This window comes from Mirounga angustirostris, unplaced genomic scaffold (genome assembly GCF_029215605.1).
Source record: "Mirounga angustirostris isolate CCGP_5_RB_7025 unplaced genomic scaffold, mMirAng1.0.hap1 SCAF_13, whole genome shotgun sequence".
Taxonomy (NCBI): domain Eukaryota; kingdom Metazoa; phylum Chordata; class Mammalia; order Carnivora; family Phocidae; genus Mirounga; species Mirounga angustirostris.
The window spans coordinates 89,421,921-89,444,347 of NW_026991721.1; the positions used below are offsets into that span (position 1 = coordinate 89,421,921).

The following is a 22,427-nucleotide window of genomic DNA, read 5'->3' on the forward strand; positions in this document are numbered from 1 at the left end:
ATGAACAACAAATGAACAAATAAATGAATACACAACAAACTGAATGAATGAATGAATGACTTAGGACACACAAGCTGAAAAAAATCCCATAATAGGAGGTCGTCCCCACCGTGGAAGCTGAGCACATAATGCAGGAGGCAGACACACAGAATGGAGGCCGAAAGAGCTTGGGGGCTGGTCCAGCAGGCGAGGAGCAAGAGAAGAAGGGAGGGGCCCTGGCAGAGAGGCAGGAAGGACATCTGAATAAACTGCCCCTTTCCATGCTGCTCCCGAGCCCTGCACCCTGTCTGCGGAAGTCTCGGCTACCTGAGAACAGAGAGTTTCGCCAACAAGGAGACTTACGCTATTTCATAAACTTTCTTTAAATTAAAATCAGGCAACGCACACACATACACATATACCCCACAGACATCTTCGCCGCTGAAAAGTTGCTCCCTATAAAATAAAAGAAGCTGTTTAAATGTCTTCCTTCCAAGCTAGCCCCACAGAGCTGGAGCTGAGAATACATTAGCCTTTAATGAAGTGAGACTCTCATCTTCCAGGAGACACCTCATTTAGCGCAATTGTTTCAGAGCCATTACAGAAAGACAATTACAAGGAAGCGGGGAGAGTAATTGAAAATGCTGGCAGGAGTTGGGCGAAATGATAATAAATAAAAATATTCAACCTAATAAGCTTCCAGGAGGGGGTGGGATGAAGAAAATCAACATAATTAGAACTGAACCTTAGCAAGGAAAAACAGACAGCAGGGTGGCAAGTGCTCAACTTGTACAGGAAGAAAGAAGTCACATGCCCCCGAAGATGATTCCGGACCACAGGCTGCGGGCCCCCTCCGGAAGCTGCTGGAGGGCGGAGGGGCACCCAGAGCCCAGAGCTGTTGGGGGGGCTCAGGGTGTGCTGGTCCTGGCCATGGAAACCTGGGTGTGTGGAAGAGGCAGGCCCGGCCTGGTGCAGCCGGGGGTCCTCTGTGTGTGAAGAGGGGGCCGAGGGAGGCTGAGGGGGGAGCACGGCCTGAGCCCTGACTCAGTCACTGCCAGTCTCTAGTTCTGCCACCATGGGCAAGAGGCCCCCACTTTCTGGGCCTTGTTTCTCTCATCTTAACTCCAGGGAGGCAAACTCTAGGATCTGTAAGTGCTCTACCTGTCTCCCGTGAAGCCTGTCTCCCTCCATAAGTGCGTCTTCCTCTCCTTATCTGACAGGCCTCCTCTTTGGTTCTGAAATTTCAACACGGGAGCCTAGAAGTTAAGCTTAGGAAGTCAGCCTAAGCATCATTCATGTAAAAGTCATTCCTGACCCCACTCTATTTCCCGCCAGGGGGCATTGGCCACATCCTACTTGCTGGGGGCCCTGGCCCTGCCCGTTGGGTCCAGCACAGCTCCTAGAACACAACTGTGTTTGTTGATAGTTCTGCCTCTGTCTCTCCCTAAGAGGCCATGAGTACTGTGTAGAGCATTTACAGAGGAGATGGTATGAGGCCCGGGACTTGTTTCAAAATAACCCCAGTGAACAGGGGAGTGCTGATTTACGTTATGATTTCTTGTTTGGTTGTTTTTGAAAAAAAGCAATGTAAGTAACTTGAGGTCAGGGACCTTAGATTTGTCACCCAGTAGCTAGCTCAGGACCTGGTACACAGTGGGCACATACTTATTGTTTTGTAGCATAATGGGTCTCTACTAAATATGTCAAATAAACTGACTGAGGATCAAATTGAAGTCAAATTTTAAAACTTTGGAAGACTCTCAGATAGTCTCAATCAATTCAAACAAATATAGTTCAAACCACACTTAATTTACTGAGAGTCTGTAATGTGCCGTCAATGTGCCAGGCCCTGGAGATTCACAGGGGAACAGGATCCCCAAGGACTTTCCCTAAGGAATTTGTCATCTGGTGAGATTCAGGTTGTAAAGCTTTAGGCATGACGTGAGGCCACGATAGGGGGTGGGCCATTTGTCTCACCTCCTGGACAGTGGGACAGTGGCCTAAGTCCATGGTCCTCAAATAAGTTTACAAGTCTATCAGTAAATATTTTTCATCCACCTTCAATATGTATATATATCAACCTGTGTGTGTGTGTGTGTGAGTGTATTAGACCTACTACCCTACCAATATATGACATGTCCTATGGAACACACTCAAAAATGGAAATCTAAACAGGATGAGATAAAAAATACCAATAAATAAAGTTGAAATATTTTCTTTTCTTATTCCAATGACTTATCTTGCTTACTTTTTTTGGAGACATTACATGTAGAGTACCAGTGTCCTGGGATTAGACAGCCTGCCATATAGAAGTAATTCCTCAGCCACCTGGGTGGCTCAGTCGGTTTAGCATCCGACTCTTGATTTCTGCTCAGGTCATGAATTCACGATCTTAGGGCCGTGAGATCGAGCCCCGTATCAGGCTCCATGCTGGGCATGGAGACTGCTTAAGATTCTCTCTCTCCCTCTGCCCCTGCCCCACACCACTGTTCCCTGCCGGCACGCACTCTTTCTCTTAAAAAAAAAGGGGGGGAAGTAATTCCAGTCTGCTCAGTATACCAAGCAGAATTTAACACCTGCTTTTCTCTTGCTGGCCATAGCATCCAGTTTCCAGTAATTGGTGACGAATGTGGCTCCGGGTCCGTCCATCCCTGGGACAGAAAAGCCAAAGAAGAGGATGGGAGAAGAACCCAGACACCTCCTCTGGGAGAAACTAGGAGTAGTCCTGGTCATTCATTCATTTGGTAAACACCTATTATAAATTCAGAATGTGCCAGGTGCCATGCCAGGTGGAGTGAAGTCTCCAGGGCAGAACCCTGTACTGACTCAGTTTCATGGAAAAGGATGGATGCAGATATACTTGAGATGCAGGTGGACGCTGGTCAGTGTCAGGAGATCCAGGCCAGGTGCTCTGGGAAGGAGAAACTGCCTTCCCCTGAGGGATCAAAGACAGGAGATGGCACGGGACTAGGGATTATGGGCAGGGTTTGGCCACGCAGAAAGAGAAGACTCTTTAGGAAAAGGAAATGTCTGTGACAAAGACACAGGGGCGGTAAATTAAGGGGGTCATTCTGCTTTGCCTATCCTCCTTTCCATCTGGAGATCCCATATCCTGAGGCCGGGTGAGAGAGAGAGAATGCTTACCAGAATTGCAAGTACAAGAGACAGGGGCCTGCTCTCAGACTGAACACCCTGGAAACTACAGAGTGAGGCCTGTTGCTGGGCCAGCCTCCCATCAGACATGCCAATGATCTGTCCAACAAAACAAGCATTTATGGACTGCCAAAGGCTAATGGGAGAGAAAGCCAGTCTAGTAACGGGCATTCTCTTCCGTTAGGGATGAACAGAGCTTGAGCTGGCCTACAGGTGAGGCAGAACAGATGACTCCTAAGACCCGTGCTAATTCTGGGATGCTACATTCTGGACTCTTAACCCCTGGAGAGCAAGGCATCTCTAGGAAAGATGAAACTAAGATACAGTGTGATAAAGAGTCACAGGAAGGAGCCCAGGGTGCACCAGGAGCTCAAGGATGATAAACCCTAGCCAGGATGTGGTCACTTACTCATCACCAAGAGACTGAGATCTAACTAGGTAAATGAGGGGGATGGAGAGCGTTCTAGGCAAGGAGAACCTCACATGTAGAAGCAGAGAAGCACAAGAGTACAGAAACTCAGCATCCTGCTGGTAGAGGCAGATGGTCATAGGATCCAGGCAATCCAAAGAAAGCAGGAACCACTGGGGCCCTGGGGGGAGACAAGAAGCCTGGGGAGTCGCTCTTAGGCAGACCCTGCTCTGCCTAGAGCTGGGTACCACACACAGTCGGTGCTTAATACATGTATGTAGATGGTAAATTGTCATCTCTAGGAAGTAAAGGCTGGGATAAGCAATTCATTCTTATAAAGCCCCAGGCAGAGCCACATGCTGAATTGCATTTATTAAAGTCTTTTGATGAGAGAGGGAGGGAAGAGAAGAGAAGAAGGGAGGAGGAAGAGCTGGGATGGGGTGGGGGGGGTTGCCTGTCAACATCCTGACAGAGCCACCCACGCCCCCCCCCCCCAGCTCCCACCCCTTTACATCCAGGAACAGGCACAAGGTCTCAGGGGAAAGCAGACAGGAGCCATGGAAAAGAAAGGAAAACGCAATAATGTCCTAAGTCCCAAAGCAGGGTCAAGCATGCCTATGATTCCTTTAATTTTCCCAACAACCCTGTAAGATGGGATTTTTATTACTCTGTAACAGATAGGTAAACTAAGGCTAAGTAAAACATGGTTGGTAGAAGAAGTGGGAGCTCGAATCTGTTGGATACTATTCTTCCAAATGCTTCCCAGACCCCAGAGCGGATAGGGCAAAGGGAAGACAGAGATGGATACCAGATGGTGGTTTGCAGCCCTGGGTCCTGGGTCCCCTCCTGCCTCCCCAGGTTCTGCTGGCCCCCGGATGTTGCTAGGTGAAACCCTAGAAGTTGGTGAGAAAATGCCCTGGGACCCAGGCTGAAGATGGCCAGCGGCCCTCTAGGACCTGGAAGGTTCTCTGTTAAGGGCAGTTCGGAAGGACCCTTAGTAGACGTATCCATAGCAGCATCCCATCCCCTTCTCGCCCTGGTTCCTTGCTCCAGCCTGGACTTACATTTTGCACCCAGAAAGCCAGCACCTGCCCTCTGAAATCCCAGGAACCTCCCCAGGCCTTGACATAGTTCCCTTCCCAGGAGTTGGGAGCCCCGGGTTCCATCCATTCCAGCCTCTACCACCAAACCCTTGTGGCCTTAGGCGAGTGTTAGCTCCTTTTGAGCCTCAGTTTCCCCACTAAGTACTGAGGAACTCACTGATCTCTAAGGTCCTTGAGCATCCCATGAGCCTCTTCCTCACAACCCAGACTTCTGCATTTTCTCCCTGTCCCATCCCATAAAAGCCAGGAGTCCCTTCCCTTGGGTGAGTCACCTGCAAGCCCATCATAGGCCCCTGGGTCACCTGCAACCCATCATAGGCCCCTGGGGACTGCAGGCGAGGCCGTCCTATAACAGAGGGCTAGAAACCGGGAGTAGGCAGACTACCACCAGAGCCTCTGTACAACCCGGCCAGGGTGTGCTGGCCACCAGGTTTGGGAAGGTGGCCAGGTCCCTGCTTCAAAGCCAATCCCAGCTGCCTCATCTGAGAGAGTTGTCTGTGTGCAGCAGGAAGCACAGTCTTCGGGGTCATGGGGACCCGAGTTCACTGTTCCTCTTTCTAGCCGGGGAACGATGGTGTATTGCTTCACCTCTCTGATGATGCCCAGCTCCCTGATTTGTTCTGTTATGTGAGGACTTGTCTCAGAGGGTTACAACAGATAATGCGGGAGAAACACTGAGTGCAGTGCCTGTCACATAGCAGAAACTATTCTTCTTCAGTGCCCCCTACATTAGTATGACAGTAGACTCCCGAAGTACTAGACAGTCATGGGAATCACATGGTGTGGGGAAGAGAGCTCAGCCAGTCACCAAGGCTGAGCAGGTTCATGATGAAGAAATACCCCTTCCAGCAGGAAAGGCCCCAACCCCCCAGGGAGAGACCCAGGTGGGTCACTTGAATGTGATACACTTTTCTTTTTTAATTGGGTTTAAAGTTATAAAACAACAGCAGTGAACTCCTGCCTCTGCAGGTACTTGGCCCCAGGTGGGGATCAGGGGCATTAATTAAACTCACTCAACCTCCCCCACAAGACCGGTGGTCCTGTGTCCCCGAAGCTTCTCGCCGTGTGGTCTCCTGCACCAAAAAGTGGCTCCTCCTCAAGTCCCAAGGCTGAAAAAGGATCCACCTTGTGGACCAACCTCACAGGCACCCTCAGACACCCACCCCCAGACGCCTACCCCAACCTAGCCTAATTCAGTCCTAAGTATTCCTAAGGTGCATTCCAATTTCCCGCTGTAATAAATGGCACAGAATGCAAATGGAGGTGGATGTGGGACACAGATGTTTGCACTAATTTAATTGAGGGAACACCTTGGATTAAACACTTTGCAAAACACTCACAAATAGGTTCAGTGCATTCGGTAATGAAAAACCTCCCAGCCCCCTGGCACTTTGCTGAGGCTGCCTGGGGCTCCAAGAGCACGGCTGGGAGTGGGAGGGTGTGGGGGAGAAGCCCAGAGCAGGGTGGAGACAAGACGCCTCCAAACACAGGGAGAGAGGCAAAGGAGCCAGTTCCTAAGAGGGCTTCCAGCAGATTTTCCACCAGCTGGGGCTGACTCCACCAAGAGAAAGAATCTGGAAGGGTTGAGGAGGGAGGTAAGCAGCACCTGCCTCCCCATGTGGGTAACTGCTCACCTGTAGGGGTCAGCAACAGGCAGGTGCCTCCCTGTCCTAAGGTACTCAGCTCCGACCTGGAGGCCTCACTGCCCAGCTGGCTGATGACCAGTCACCCACGTGTACAGGACTGAGGTCCCTAGGCCCAGTAACCCCATGGAAGATCAGCCTATTTGATCTTTTGGGGCATGAGGGTGGGTGGAAAATATCTCAGAAATTTGGGGGTTATTTGCAAGGCAGTGCTCATTTCTCTGAAGCTTCTTCCTCACCTTCCCCTACAGACTGGGGACTTCAGACGCTCAAACCCTGTACATCTACCAAGCTCCAAACCTTCCCTTCACTTTTCACCATCCATCCATTCATCCCCTTAGCTCTGAGGCTACAGAGAAGAGTGATGCTCATTTGCCCAGGAGGTGCGTGCTTGAACAGTCACAGGTACACTGTGATAAATGCCCTCAAGGAGGCATACGTGGTAACCTGGGAGCCCAGGGACAGTGCAGCAACTTGGCATGAGAGGGTCAAAAGAGAGTGCAGAAAAGGGGAGAAGGATTCCTGGCAGAGGGAACATTTGCAAAGATAATGAGGCACAGAAGTCCAGGCAATTGCAGAGACTTGGGAGAGACTTGCCGTGGGGGTACTTGGGGGACCCGTGGCACAAGTGAAGATGGGCCATTTTTACCAGCCCCCTCCTCCCAACCCAGCCCCTGATAGTTCTCATAGTTGGGCCAACTTAGAATCAGTTCCTATAATGATTGCTCTGTAAGTCTCAGAGTTCAAATCAGGCCAGGATGATTTTATATTCCTGAAAACAGAATCCCTAATTTTCAAACACAATGATCACTTCAAGTGTAATAACCATTATAATAATAACCTCTTATACTTGTATAGTGCTTCATAGTTTATAAACCACTTTCACATATCTCTTATAATCCTCTATCAACAGCCCTTCAAGAAAGATAGAATAGGTAGTTTCAGTATTCTGGCTTTCTGGATGAGAAAATTAATCCCAAGATCTCAGCTATGTAAATAACAGAACTAGGGTTCAAACTCAGGTCTATGTGACACCAAAGTGCATGCTTGTTCACTCATTCAATCATTCAGTCATTCAGCCATTCAGTGCATCATGGAACACTGGTTGAGCACCTATTATGTACCAAGAAACACTTCAGACGCAGAGCATGGATAGCATGGTGAGGATATTAAGATGAGTAAAAGCCTAGATGCAGAGACAGCACACTGACAGATATACCTGGACCGATAGGAAAACAGCAGGGCAAAAAGCAAAGCACGAAAACCCAGGAACCAAGAGAAACACAAAGCCACTCTCTACAAACACTGCCTCACGCATCCACACATACCCTGCAGCCTGCACTCACACATGTAACACGCACATGCCCTTACCACACATGAAGATGGGAGCCATTTCTCCTGGGCTGCCCCATGCTCCTCAGCATGGAATGTAGACTCCTCCACACCTGACATTCCCACCACTAGCTGGGCAATAGCTCAGACCCAGCAGCTGGAGACCACCCTGTGGGGCTAAGTTTCACCCCACACCACAGCACATATAAGCATTCCAGCACTGCGTGAGCCCTGGTGTCATGGCAGCAAGGGTGTGATACACTTCTAGGCTGGCTGGCTGGTGGATAGATGGGTGAATGGATGGATGGATGGGTGGGTGGATGGATGGATGGATGGATGGTGGGTGGATAGATGGGTGGATGGATGGATGGATGGTGGATGGATGGATGGATCAATGGTAGATGGATGGATGGATGGATGGATGGTGAATGGATGATGGATGGTGGATGGATGGATGGATGGATGGTGCATAGATGGATGGGTAGATGGCTGGATGGTTGATGCTGGTGGGTGGATGGATGGATGGATGGATGGATGGGTGGATGGATGGATGGATGGTGGGTTGATGGATGGATGGATGGATGGTGGATGGATGGATGGATCAATGGTAGATGGATGGATGGATGGATGGTGGATGAATGATGGATGGTGGATGGAGGGATGGATGGATGGATGGATGGTGGATAGATGGATGGGTAGATGGCTGGATGGTAGATGCTGGTGGGTGGATGGATGGATGGATGGATGGATGGATGGATGGATGGATGGGTGGATGGATGGATGGTGGGTGGATGGATGGATGGATGGATGGTGGATGGATGGATGGATGGATCAATGGTAGATGGATGGATGGACGGATGGTGGATGAATGATGGATGGTGGATGGATGGATGGATGGATGGATGGATGGTGGATAGATGGATGGGTAGATGGCTGGATGGTAGATGGCTGGTGGGTGGATGGATGGATGGATGGGTGGATGGATGGGTGGATGGATGGATGGATGGATGGGTGGATGGTGGATGGATGGATGGATGGTGGATGGATGGACAGGATGGGGAGGGACACCGGGAAGCATAGGAGCTTTCACCTAGCTAGAGGTAGATCCTGTTGGGGCCCTGCCAGTGGGCCCAATTACAGCTAAATACTGCTTTGCTTTCTGATGAAGACAAATGAGCCTCAGTTCCCTCTGCAAAAACAATACCCACCTCACAGGACCTATGTGAGAATGTGTGATAGAAGATGCTGATACATGTAGTGTATGACCTAGCACACAGAGGTAGTGCCTTCCCAGCCAGGAAGTAAATGTAAAGGATAGGCAAGTAACTGCAGAGACTCAACAGAAATCAGTCTCCTGACTTCCCACCACCATTGTCCAACCTGGGGCTTTAAGGACTTACCAGAGAATGACTCTCCATCACCCCACCCTCTTCTCCTAGGTTCATTCATTCTTTTTTTCATTCAACCAACCTTGTAGGATGCCTATTATGGCCAGGCCTGGTTCTAGGTACTGGGATTAGGAGAAGAATAAGATTCAGTCCTTAACTTGGATAGACAGACAAATAACTGTGTTTGAGGTCCTGGGATGACATGGAGGACACAGCAGTGTTTCACAAAACGCAGGGAAGCTCTGGGAGGAGGTAGTCATAGAGGTGATATGTGAGCTGGGTATTGCAAGAGGAACAGGGTTTACCAGGTCAAGAAGATTCCAGACAGAGGACATAGCACGTGCAAAGTATCTAAGGTGTGAAGTTATACGGAGTATCTGGGGGTAACTGAGCAACTAGGTATATTTGGGGTATCAGGAGTAGGAATGTGCCCATGTGTCTGAGTGTCTATAAGTAAACGGGAGGAGGAAACAGCAAGGGAGGGGGGTAGGAGATGAAACTGGAAAAGTAGACAGGGTGGAGCCCAGAAGCCCATAGTCAGTCAGGCCAAGTAGACGGTAGAGAGTAAAGCACCACTGGGGTGGCGGAGCATGGGTGGGACCAGTCAGATGCAACCGCATTAATTAGGCTCTTGCTTTTCAGGCACAGCACTAGGCTCCTCCATATATAGGAGGCTATCCTTGGCTGACTCTGATGATAAGTGAATTTGACGAGGTATTTTCCTCTTTGATTCAGGCAATTATCCCTGGAGAAATGGCCAATTTGGGAGCAATTTTTCCTCTCTGAAGAGCCAGACTGGCTGGCTAACAGCAAGAGCAAGGGGAGGGTTTCCACGTGGACACCACCACCACCACCAAAAACCACCACCCACAGCCAGAGCTGCGGGGAGCCATGCTTGGAAATCCTTTAGAATGTCCTGGAGATTCGGGAAGAACCTGAGAAGGGATAATGGTGGAGGTCACAGGTCCAGAGAGGAAGAAGAAACGGGGGAAATCCCTTAGGCCGGCCGAAGACTGGCAAGTCTGCATTTCTAGTGAACGGGACAGAAAGGCAGGGTGGGTGGTGGCTGCCACCTTGTCGTTCTCAAACCCTCAAATCTTCTCCAGTCCAGCTCACAGCAGGCCAGGTTCTCCCTCCCCTCCTTTCTCTTCTCTCCCCTCCCTCCCCTTCCCTCCTTCTCAGCTCCCCTCCAGAAAGGTTTATAGAGAAGACTCCAAATAGCCCCCTCTCCTGCAGGCATAGTCACACCAACTGAAAGGAGATTTAATTAGCAAAATCTCGTTAGGCAAACGAAATTATCCGTAAGACAATACTCCTCTGGACAGGGGGTATGATTAAACAAAGCCATTAATTGAGAGAGTCGCTTTGGCAGCTCCCCGGATGCATTCATCTCTGGGCAGGCTCCACTTTTACTCCTTGGGCCAGAGGAACAGACTCTGCGTCCTCCCCGCTGGCCCTACCCGCTCCCCACTTCATCTCCGCTCTTGCAGAGCCCCTCCAGTTGGGGCTGCAGACCTCGGCATCTCATCAGCGGCGCACTGCCACCGCCAGATTCCTGCTAAAGTGCCTTGATTGCATAATGTCTATTTGCATAATGTAAATTGCAATCTCCTAGCTCGGGAGGCAGGAATCACAGAACAGCCATTATTTTTTACCACTCCACAAAAATTCTACATTTAGAAAGCAGATTTGCAGCTCAGAAAGCCGTATAAATCTGAATCCGCCAGAAACGCCATTAAATCACACCAATTAAGCCGGACCAACGAAGAGCCCCTGTCACTGTTCTCTGCACACTCGAGGACTCCCCGCCCAGATGGAGGCCATGAGAAACTGGAGGCTATGGTAGTGGGCCTGGGAGCAGGACCTGCAAGAGGCAGGAAATTCTTATAAACCCTAACACAAACACACACACACACACACACACACACACATACACACACACACACCCCCGCCCCGTCCACCCCAACCGTAGGTCCCATCAAGACCTGGAGCAGAAAGAATGAGAGGAGGGTGGAATGAGTCTGAGTTCTTTCTGAAAGAGAACTACCTCCATGTCAACCTCAGCCCATACTTTCTAATTGATTAAGTTCTTCTTTCCAGCTTATCTCTTTAACTCAGACAAACGACCCTGCGGGCAAAGCATCCCATCACGGGTGGTGGGAACAGAGACTACCCCCTCAAGCAGTAATAACTGTCCTGACACCAGCAAGTGATTGCCCCCAAGACAATGATCGACCTGACCTTCACTGCCCACCTGCACATACCCACCGACCTTTGTCCCACATTTTCCTGATATAAACCTGGATGTATTTTCAGCACTTTGGAGACAGTCTTTGTGACGTGAGCCAGTTGTCTTCCCGGGGCTGGCCTCACTGAAATAAATCCCTTTCTTGTTTCCCCATTGCTCCTCTCTCTGCCTGTGGATTTTGTCAGTGGCGAGTGGCCGAACCGGGTCTGTTTGGGACCCCCCCGGAGCCAGCGGCTCTTCACCCCTGCACCCTGGCTACACATCTTAAGCTCATTGCCTGATTTCTGCTGGGCACACTGTCTACAGACTTTCAATTTATGCAGCAGGAGAGCGTGTATCAGGAAGAAGTCTGCACCCTTGGCAGAGGGAGTGGGGGAGATCTAAGGTGTTTTGCATGGGGGGGCAAAACATCCATGCCTTTCACAGCTCTTCTGTGACTTTTCCTCTCTTCTCTTCTCCCAAGTCCCTTCCGGCCAAGTGTAAGAAACCATAGGAGAAATCCTGCTCAGACTGGGCTGGGCTGGAGTCTGAGCGCTTTTTAAAAGCTGTTTCCTAGGGGTCACTGGGGAGAGAGGTGAGTCACAAGGTGCCTGGTAAAGGGGCATTCTCTCTGACAATGACGCAAGATCCCAGCTTCCCCTCAGCCAGCCATACACCTGGTTACTCTTTTGCCTCTTTATTGCTCATTCAATATTCATTTGTCAAAGGGCAAGATGCTAATGTGTATTATTAAAATATCAATAGTTTATGAGTGAACTTTTATGGAGGGTACAGTTAAAGGAAATATTCTTGACCATCCCTCTCAGGAACAATGGAGAGAAACAATCTTTTCCAACTCCACTTTTTATTTATTTCCTGGGTGGAGGAATGCCTGAACCGTTTTGAGTAGCTATTGTGTGCCAAGAATGGGCTATAATGCTTTCACATGCTGGCTTCCCTTCGGTCCCCACAGCAGTCCTGGGAAGGGTATACAATCCCATCTGCATTCTGGAGATGAGCAATCTGAAGACCGAGCAGAAGTGCCTGGATCACGAAGGTGCTAAGTCGGAATCCAAACTCTTGCTTTTGGACTTCAAACCCCAACTTTTTTTTCCCCCAAGTTGGAGCCTTGAAAATACAAATGAGCTTTACATTTTTATCTGTTCTTTCATTTATCCAAATTAAACATTCATTTCCTGACCTAAATTTCCAAACCCCGGCATTTTTTTATCAAAACCAAGCCCACTTACCCTTCTCCTCCCTGCCCCCTCCCTTTCTGGCATTAGCCATTCTCAGATCTCAGCCCCTTGGGAACATGAATTGGCTCTGTCTCCACTCTTTTGTTGCTTGAGCTTTGTTTCTATCCTCTTAAGTCACAATAAGGCATTCAGGCACTCAGATTCTCTTCCAAAATTTAGCCACATCCGGGTCAGGAAAATGACAAAGGAAAGGGGGTCTGGTCCCTTAATGGCTCAGGTTCTAGTTTGTGGCAGAAGGGCAGGAAGGAGAGGAGAGGATGTGGGGTCAGATAGGAAGGGCTACCCAGACTTCCCCAGTCCCCAACACAGCCCTAGTAGCCTCTTAAGCCTGGATCTCTGGCCAAAACCTCCCCCAGCTTGGAAGGTCATTGAGTTGGGGGTATGGGGATCTCTAGATGGGAATGAGGGCCTTAGGCTTGAGGAATCTCTGGCCACAGGTCTAAGTGCCCCTCCAGACTTGGCACTTCAAGCTGTGAGTTGCAAAATGGACCAACTTTTGTTGAAATGGACTATCAGGTGGTAGCCTCCACCAATGGCAGGACCTCTGAACACCAGCATGTCCTTGGGGAGTCCGGCTTTGGGAGGAAGCCTAGCCCAGCCTCTGGGGGGTGTTGGGGAGGGCTTTAAACCCAGACATTCTGTGAGATAGGGGCAGTTTGATTTTCAAAGATAGGGGTTTCTTTAGCCAGTCTTTGGAAATAGATGAGGCTGTACTACGTCAGACTTGCCAAATACGAGTCGTGTAGATTGTACTCTCCAAAGATGATTGCAACAACATGTATCCCATCCCTATGCTCCTCTTTTAATGTGCTGTTGATACTCCTCCTTTGAGTCATGGTGGGAGGGATGTCTATGTTCCCTTCCTGAAAGTGAGGTAGGCCTTTGTAACTGCCCCAATCAAGAGAATGTGGTGGAAGAGACGCTGCTTGACTTGGGCAATACCGCTTCCACCTGGCTCTTGTTCTCTTTCAGGGTACTCCCCCTTGGTGTCCAGCCACCATGCTTTGAAGAAGCCCAAGCCACATGGGAGTGGTCACACGGGCCTGCCTGGCAGCCCCAGCTAACATCTCAGCCAACAGCTCATATCAGCCCCCCGAATTATAAGTGAATGAGCCTTCAGATGATTCCAACACCCAGCTTTTCACTTGCCTCAGCTGAGGTCCCGGACCCAGTGGAACAGAGACAAGGCGTCCCTATGGTGCCCTGTTTGAATTCCTGACTCACAGAATATGCACATTATAAACATTGTAAAGACACTAAGTTTTGGGGTGGCTTGTTACACAGCCGTAGTAACTGGAACACCACTGGGATTAAATGGAATGTTTGTGGTTTCCTTCTCAAATTCAGCCTTTCCTGGTCTTCATGCTGAGACTTCAGACTATGCCCTCCTCAACTGGTCCCAGCCCCCCAGAGCCTGCCCCCTCTCCTCTTCCTCCCTCTCCAAAAGGCAGGAGGATGCTCATGCCTGAGGCAGCCTTGGCAAACACTCCCTGAAAGATCATTTGAATCTCCCCATCTCAGAATCCCGGGACCCAGAGAAACCTGCTCTTCCTTGTTCCTCAGCGCAGGTCAAAGAGCGTGTCCCCATGAGGGAGCTTTCCCTGGGTGTGTGTGGCCCAGTGCAAGGCACCGGGTGCCCTCGGAGGCAGGGAGGGAATGTGCAGACCTATTTCCCCACACTCTCCACTCTCATTAAGGTTCACGCTCAGCTTGCTTCTCTCCTACTTGACTTGACTTATGAGGTCCCTTTAACCTCCGGTGCGAGGAGACATGATTCTCACAAAGGTCTTTCCACTGTGGCTCCCCCAGCCCCCCAGCCGCATCTCCTAGGTAGGCTTTCTCGGAACAGGATGGAGGGAGGCACCCTTCCCCGCTCCCCCCTCCCGGGGCCTCTCCCCTTAGGCTTCGACCACTCCAGAGCCTGGGCTGCAGAGTAGGTGCCCTGGGAGTGGCAGCCTGTCAATCACAGAGGCGACCAGCACTGACTCTCAGGCCATTAGGCGGGAGGGCCGGCGCCCTGCTCACTCACCGGGCAGCCATCGGCAGGATGTTAGACGATCGCATGGCAGCCATTCTTATGATTTATTCAAATACTCATTACAGTCAATCTATTTTTACACAGAGGTGAAGATGTGCGCTGATAACGGTTAATCATTTATAATTCCATGGACTGGTTGGAAGCCAATGTACTCTCAGGGGCACGGCAGCAGCCCAGCCTCCGGTAGCCCCAGAAGCAGGGTGGGAAGCTAAGTAGCCCAGGGCAACCTGATCTCCCGGCTGACATCTGCTGAGCAGAGACCAGGTGGAGGGTGCTGTGGGGACAGGAAGACACGGGAATCCCAGACTGTCCTCCAGGAGCTCACAGCCTCACTGGGGGGCACGCAGGAAGGTGCAGGCCAGAGGCACGCTTAGCGTGTGGATGCAGTAGAGCTTCGGGAGAGGGAGAGAGCACTTCTAGCTGGAGTTACCAAAGAAGGGTTCATTGAGGAGACCGGACTTGGGCTGCGTTCCTCCAGGTGGGTAGGCTTTCACCAAGTGGGAGAGCCAAAATGACACATAAAGCGTACAATGGGGCTCTCACTGTGCCGATAGAACAGAAGCCACCAGCATGTCTTCCTTCCCCTCCCTCACGCCTCCCGAGAAATAAGCCAAGGTCTAAAAGCAAGTGTGGGCTATGAATTGGTCCACTTCCTCCTCTCACAGTCTCCCCAGCTTAGCCCACAGATGACAGTGGCTCGGGTGGCCTCGCAAACTCAAGGGCTTCCCTCTCCAACACTCATGACACACATAACACATCAAGTCCACCTTAATGCACAATCAATAAAGTCTAATTAAGTAGGATGTCATATTACAGGGCTTCTTTGTCACATTCAGACCTAATCTAATTAGAAGTCCACTGTATTTTACATTCTGACTGGCTCATTGTTGAGTATTTCTCTTGCACAATGCATGGCTGTTAAAGATTAGGTTCAAGGCTGGTCCTTAACCCATAACCTTATTGAATCAGCATGGAAACACCAAGCACAGTTACTTACAGTTCACAGTCCCTTTTCTGGTGAGCAGCATGGAGGACAGAAAGCCTCAGAATCCTGCTCTGGACTTCACCTGTCAATAAAAGAAAATGTTTTTAGAGATGTGTATGATTCCACTGGGAGTGAGAGCCGAGGTGGGGCTGAGGGAAACCTCAGAGTGGGTCTGGTGTGGGAGCAAAGCCAGGACTCTATTCCCACAGTGCTGAGTGGGAACATTTCCTGATCAAGGGACTCTGGGTACAAGACGATTATTGGTTAGGACAACTAACCAGGACAGAGAGAGGATCACTCCCTCCTTACCTGCTTGGTGCCTCAATTTCCTGTGAGTTTCATCCCCTTCCCTATTGGAATCCTGGAGAAAAACAGGCTCATGGCTATTGAGAGCCCTGAACTGACCAAAGCAATAATCATTTACTGATGCCTCCCGTCTGATAGAGGACCCCATGCCGGGGGACAGAGTTGCGCAGCCCGCGTGAAAGCTTGCAACCTATATGGGGAAGGCTGCAAAACACTGGCAAACCACAAAGCTGAGGCTGTTGTTTATGGTAGGTTTATGGAAAGTCCTGATAGAGGAGAGAATTTTCAAGGAAAGGTGAAGAGTCCAATTGGGATGGAAGGAAAAGAAGGTGCATGGAGAAGCATGATGAGGGCAAGACTGGAAAGAAAAAATGTGACTGCTTTTAATTCTCTTTCTGGAAGAAAGCAATAACAACAAGAAAAACCCAGCACATGCTTCTCAGGTGTCTGCTCCATGGTCTACATTGGCTAGGTGCAGCAGGAATAAAATCCATGGGTGGGTCCTGTTATAAAAGTGCTGCCATGACGTCATTGGGGAAATAAGATTACCTACATAGAACATCATCAGATAAGACAAGACTATATGCACAGTAATGCTGAACTATGTGGTAGGGACTCTAATTCTCTCACCACAGAGAAAGGAAGTTGGCAAGAGCTGAGGCACTCAAGGAAGTAGTCAGGAGAGGGGCGAACTTGAATGGGGCCTTGGAGACCAGACAGGCAAGATTTGGCTGGTAGAAGGGAGCGAGAGGGCATTCCAGGAAAGGGAGCAATCCAAGCAAGGATGAGAGGGGGGCAGCATGGAGTGCCCTGGGCCAATGTAGAAGCTGGTCTGCCTGAGAGAGACCAAGGAGGGACCAACACTGAGTAAGCCAGTTGGGGCCAGAGCATCTAGGGCTCTGTGGGTCAGGCAGAGAGGCCAGGCTTAGGTCAGGAGCTGGTAGAGCCATTTAAAGTTTTTCAACAAGGAAATGACACTAAGAAGAGGAGACCCCTGCCCTGAATCCTTTAAGATCTTCCTTTTAATTAAGACAGAGAGACTTCTTGGAAAAGGTGGAATTTCAGATAGAAAATTCAGGCGTGAGGTGTAGTGTGATGTGCTCATGGAAACAAAATGTCCCTCTTGTTCATGATGATGTCCATCAGGTTGAGGCACTTCCTCTGGGGCTGTCTACTAACATCTGCATGACCCAGGTGAACGGTTCAAGGAGGTACCTCTGAGGTAAGCACAGACCACTGGACAGCAAGTCCTTGAAGACAGGACCATGCCCCCTGCATCTGTATAGCCCCAGAACCTAGCAGAGTGCCCAGGATGTATTGGTTCTCAGTATATGTCTGTTGAAATGTTCATTGGTAGACCCTCTTCATTCCAAACAGAACCCACAACCAGCAGCTCTGAACCAGTCATGGGTTGGCAATGGTCGGCAATGGGCTCCAACTTAGAGTCTTGGAAACAACAGACATACTGCTACTGAGCATCCATGAACTCACTGTAAGAAGTCTCTAGATTGAATTGCATGCAGTGGTACTTTATCCCTGCCCTCTGGGATTGTCTGTTGAGCCGCCAGAAACTCAGAAGAAGATATGGCAGACTTGCCATTTGCACATGCTGCAAAACTGGGAAGGACAGCCACTCCTGGAGAGATGGATCCAGAGTGTTATAAAGCTTTTAACAAGCTGCAAGAACAAGCCAAAACGAAAAAGTCCTTTTTTTCTTCTACCAGTTTTTGCACAATAAGATCATGACAGCCATAAAAGAAATAATTTTGAAAATAAAGAAATACAGCCCACAATCCCATTACTCTAAACCACCAAATTACTGTATCCCATGTCCACATGCAAATCCATTTTTATTTTTTACACTAGAAAAAGATTTGACGAGAATATATACACCAAGTCCCACTCTTACATTCAAAAAGTCAATTGCAAAAACACCGAATAGGGTAACCTGGCTTAAAAAAAAAAAAGAAAAAGAAAAAGAAAAGATGTAGGTGATTTGAATTTAATACAAGCTCAGGATGAGCCCAGAGTGTGGTGTTGCTGCCAAACACATTAAATGTTATCTTAGGTTGCATTAATACCCACACAATGTCCAACCGAGGGATGAACAGTCCCCTCACTTTGGTCTTATCAATCTATATTAGTTCAGGATGCAGTTCTGGCATTATATCTTAATAACTTTGACAGAGAAGAGGAGAAGTGAGCGAAGATGTCCAGTAACTAAAAGTGCAGGCTCTGGGGGCGCCTGGGCGTCTCAGTCAGTTAAATGTCTGCCTTCGGCTCTGGTCATGATCCTGGAGTCCTGGATCGAGTTCCGAATTCTCTCTCTCAGATAAATAAATTTTTAAAAATCTTTAAAATAAATTAAAAAATGAAAGTGCAAGCTCTCGAATCAGACTGCCCAGTTTTCTGTCCCAATTCCACCACTTACTAGTGGCACGACCATGGGCAGGTTACTTAACTTCTCTGTGCCTCAGTTTTCCATCTGTAAAATCGGGCTAATAAGGGTTCTACCTCTGAGGTTCGAGTGAGGATTGAATGATTTTGTAAACTGCAAAGTGCTTAGAACCACGGCTCACACAAAATCAGCACTCACTGAATGTTAGCTATTTACTGCTATTTTGTTGTTATTTTCATTACTAGGAGGCTGTGCGGTAAAAGATATGAGAGAATAAACCAGACATGTCCCTCTCTAAGATTACCCGTCCTTCTCCCACATGGTGGCCCTCCAAATATTTGAAGAAACTTTATGAAAGAGGGGCTGTGTTACTCTAGATAGTAGGATCAGGACTAATTGCTAGATGTGAGAGGAAGTCAATATAAGAGAGAAGTCTCTAGCAATGAGAACTATCCAAAAACAGTTAGTGAGCTCCCCGACACTGGAGGGAGATTCTGAACTGGCTGAGAGGCTGCTCCACAGCATGGTCTCCCAGACATGGCTTCACCCATCTTTGAAATGTTAAAAAATTACGTTGACAAACTTATATATTGAGAAAACCTTAATATTGTCTTCATTCACCATTGTTTCATGAAGTAATTCAACCCCCCAAAAGTAAAGAGAGCAACAAAGACCATTTTTTGAATTGAATAGAGCATAAATAGAGCATCGTGGAGGGGCGCCTGGGTGGCTCAGCCAGTTAAGTGGCTGCCTTCGGCTCAGGTCATGATCCCAGGGTCCTGGGATGGAGCCCCGCATCGGGCTTCTTGCTCAGCAGGAAGCCTGCTTCTCCCTCTGCCTGCCACTTCCCCTGCTTGTGCTCTCTCTCTCTGTCAAATAAGTAAATAAAATATTAAAAAAAAAAAAAAAGAGCATCGTGGAAAGCACTCCCTCTCTCCCTCTCTTTCTCTGCTCCCCTCTCTCTCTCTCTCACACACACACACACAAATGCGCGCGCATGCACACACGTGTGTGCACACATATGTGAACATGCAACCTCTCCATACTGGCCTTATTTTTCACTCGTGACCACGCACCCGTGGAAAAGTCTATGTAACTTGGCGCTGGGGAACCACCTATGTGCCATGTATATTAGGGCCTTCCAAAGCCAGCAGCTGGTGGTCCTGGGAGGAGAGCCTTCACATAAGCAGCCATGCCGTCATGGAACCAGAATTGAAACTCAGGCCTGTCTTATTAACCATGAAAATAAAATGGAACTATAAATGAAATTGACCATTCACGTTTATTAATATGAGGAAATTAGCGAAATGATAAATGAGGGAGGAATTGTTGAATGCTCATGTTTGTCTGGGAACGAGGTAGACAGAGGGGCAGAACATGCTCCAGGAGAGCTAAGCAGCACCCAGGGAGCACGCCTCGGTAAGTTGGGAGGGTGGAGAGAGATGAACTGGGGGCTTAGCGAGGCCATGAGTCTAACAGAGAGAGCACGCCTAACAGACGGGTGTCAACCAGACGTGGGTTCATGCCCTCCTCACCCTGTCATTAATGTGCAATCTTGGACAAAGAACTTTAACCCCTCCATGCCTCAGTTTCCCCATAGGCGAAATCATAGGGTTAGACTACTAGATAATCCTTAAATCAAAATTCCATCTGACATCTACATACCTCGGAGGTTGCCCAGACTAACCCTCCAGGGAGGGCTCTAAGTCTCGTGTTAAGGTAGCTCAGTATATCACCCTGGTTAAGAATAAAGATGTGGGAGTCAGAGAGTTCTGGATCCAAACCTGGGTCCAACATTTACCTAACCTTAAGCTCTATGAACCTCAATTTTCTCATCTTTAAAAGGGGGGTAATAGTAGCATCTTTAAATGAGACGATGCATTGAGAGCATTTTGTGCAATGCCTGGAACATATTAATAATAATAATAAATGAGGGCTATTGTTGTTTTTAAGTGTTAAGAGTTAAGGGCTGGCAGCAGCTGAACAGAAAAGGAGAAAGAGACAAAGCAAGAAGGTTGAGGACTTCTGCATTCATCCCACTGCCCATGAAAGCGTTTCTGCCCTTGCCCCAGCCAGACCTTTGGGATGAGGACAAATTATGAAAACCCATTCTTGGACACCAAGAGTCTCTCAGGAGCCTTCTTTTCTCTGAAAACCCCTCCATGGGCATATGAGCAAAACTTCCGAGAAAGACAAAATGTGAATAGACCATTCCAGAAGGAAACCCCTGAAGGACCACCCATCCATCCAGACAGCATGTCCTGGGTCTCCCCACCTCATTGCTGAGTCTCCTCTCTGTTCCCCTTGTGCTCCCCTCATCACCTGACAACAGCTTGTGGTTGCTTACATTTGTTGAATGAGGTTGGCAGTTACAGCATGGTAGGCCCTGACCACCAGGCTCTAAATAACACAATAACTAGGTAATTGAATACTGATAACATTGCCTGGCACTAAATACTTGACTCTGAGATGCATCCCACCCAGTACTGAGGGTGGCACACAGCTGTTGCTGAAGCCTGGTAAGGACCAATGCTTATTCCACACCTGTCTTCAGCCCCCACAGGGCCATAGGCAGTACCGGTTGCCCCATAACAGACGAGTTGGAAAAGTTCCCTCAGTCACATTCCACAGGCCCTGCCCGGGCCCAAGCCTCTAATCTTGGGCCTGTACCTGTAAGTACAGGTATGCATGTAAAACCCTGTAAGCAATGTGGGCACTGGCGGGCTCATCCTAGACTTTCCTACGCGGCAGAAGGAATGAGAGGCACTCATGATCTGTCTACATCGGATGGGAGTGAGGTGGGGGCTCCCAGGGCGCAAACCCTCAGGGAACAGAGGATCCGCTCATAGGGCAACCTCCCTGCCCTGTGGACATCCTCTGAGGTGTGAATACACCAAGCCCCACGACTTGCTGATTCTCTGTCAGGAATATCCTTGCTCTCCTTCACTTGGTGTCGTCGGTGACCTGCCTCTCTTCCCAGGCCCTAATTGGTCCCCTGGCCTCTAGCCTCGCCCTATTTTTGCCCATCTACCACCTCCCCTCAGCAGAGGATCTTTCTGGAACACAAATTTGATCATGTCCACTCCTCCTTAAAACCCTTCAATGACTCCTTGTTGTCTGACAGAGGGTGCCAACTGGCCGCCCCTACGCTGACTCTTGCTTATATGACATTTTTATAAATTCTTTTTTTTTAAAGATTTCATTTATTTATTTATTTGAGAGAGGGAGAAAGAGCACAAGCAGGGGGAGAAGCAGAGCGAGAGGAAGAAGCAGGCTCCCCACTGAGCAGGGAGCCCGACTCGGGACTCGATCCCAGGCCCCTGGGATCACGACCTGAGCTGAAGGCAGACGCTTCACTGACTGAGCCACCCAGGTGCCCCACGGCATTTTTATAAATTCTGCCAACATCTAAAAAGTGGGAGATTTCACATTTTAACAATCCATATTTCTATGTTTTCTCCAAAGACCAAACGACCTAACAATGTCAATCCTGCCTTTCCATGTGGCAATCACCGGGTGACGCCGAGGATAAGTCACCCTCTTTTAACCATGCACAGGCCCTCTGTCTGCCCTGAGAGAAAGTGAGTGCCAGCCTGGAAGTCTCTCCCATCAAAGGGCCAGACCCCAGAGGCTGACTTACTCGGCCTACAGAAGAGTTTCGGGTTCAAGGTGACAGCACGGGGGTGAGTGGCTCATTATGTTCTCAGCTGTGCTGTGCCAGGTGCAGGGTGGAGGATGGGATTCAGGAAAACGCCAGTCCCACCGAGCAGGCCCGCCTCGTGTCCTTCCCTCTCACCTGGGCAACTCCACCCCTAGCCTGGTGAAAGGCGGAGAAGGTCTTAGGGCAGTTTCCCTGGAATGCCAATGGCTACCGGGCAGGTGCAGAAGAAGCCCCACCCCCCTTTATTCCTGCAGCCCCACCCCTGGGCCTGGCCTCTCCCCACCCCAACTCAGGGCAGCTGTACCCCCTCCCTTTATTTCCATCCCACTGTTCCTATCAAAGCCCTAACAGCACATATTTTGTTAATTGTACAAACCTAATGGGGGAATGCATTGGCAAAAAAGGGTAATGGCCATCAGACCAGCAATAAAACAAAATTAATGGCCCATAGGAAGAAATCATGTCCACTTAATCCCGGCTCTGAAACTCTAATAGAATAATGGAATACCAACGGAGGGTTTTTTCTCTCTATGCAGATTGCTTACA

At 49.2% G+C, this 22,427-nt stretch overlaps 1 protein-coding gene across 13 annotated transcripts in view; it reads right to left on the reverse strand.

Annotated features, from left to right (window-relative positions):
• Positions 1–22,427, reverse strand: part of PKNOX2 (PBX/knotted 1 homeobox 2) — a 308,095-nt gene that overhangs the window by 172,635 nt on the left and 113,033 nt on the right. For all 13 annotated transcript variants that reach the window (XM_054512208.2, XM_064577276.1, XM_064577273.1 and 10 more), the window contains one exon: positions 15,529–15,598. The gene's annotated coding sequence lies outside the window, so the exon portion shown is untranslated. The remainder of the gene's footprint in view (positions 1–15,528; positions 15,599–22,427) is intronic.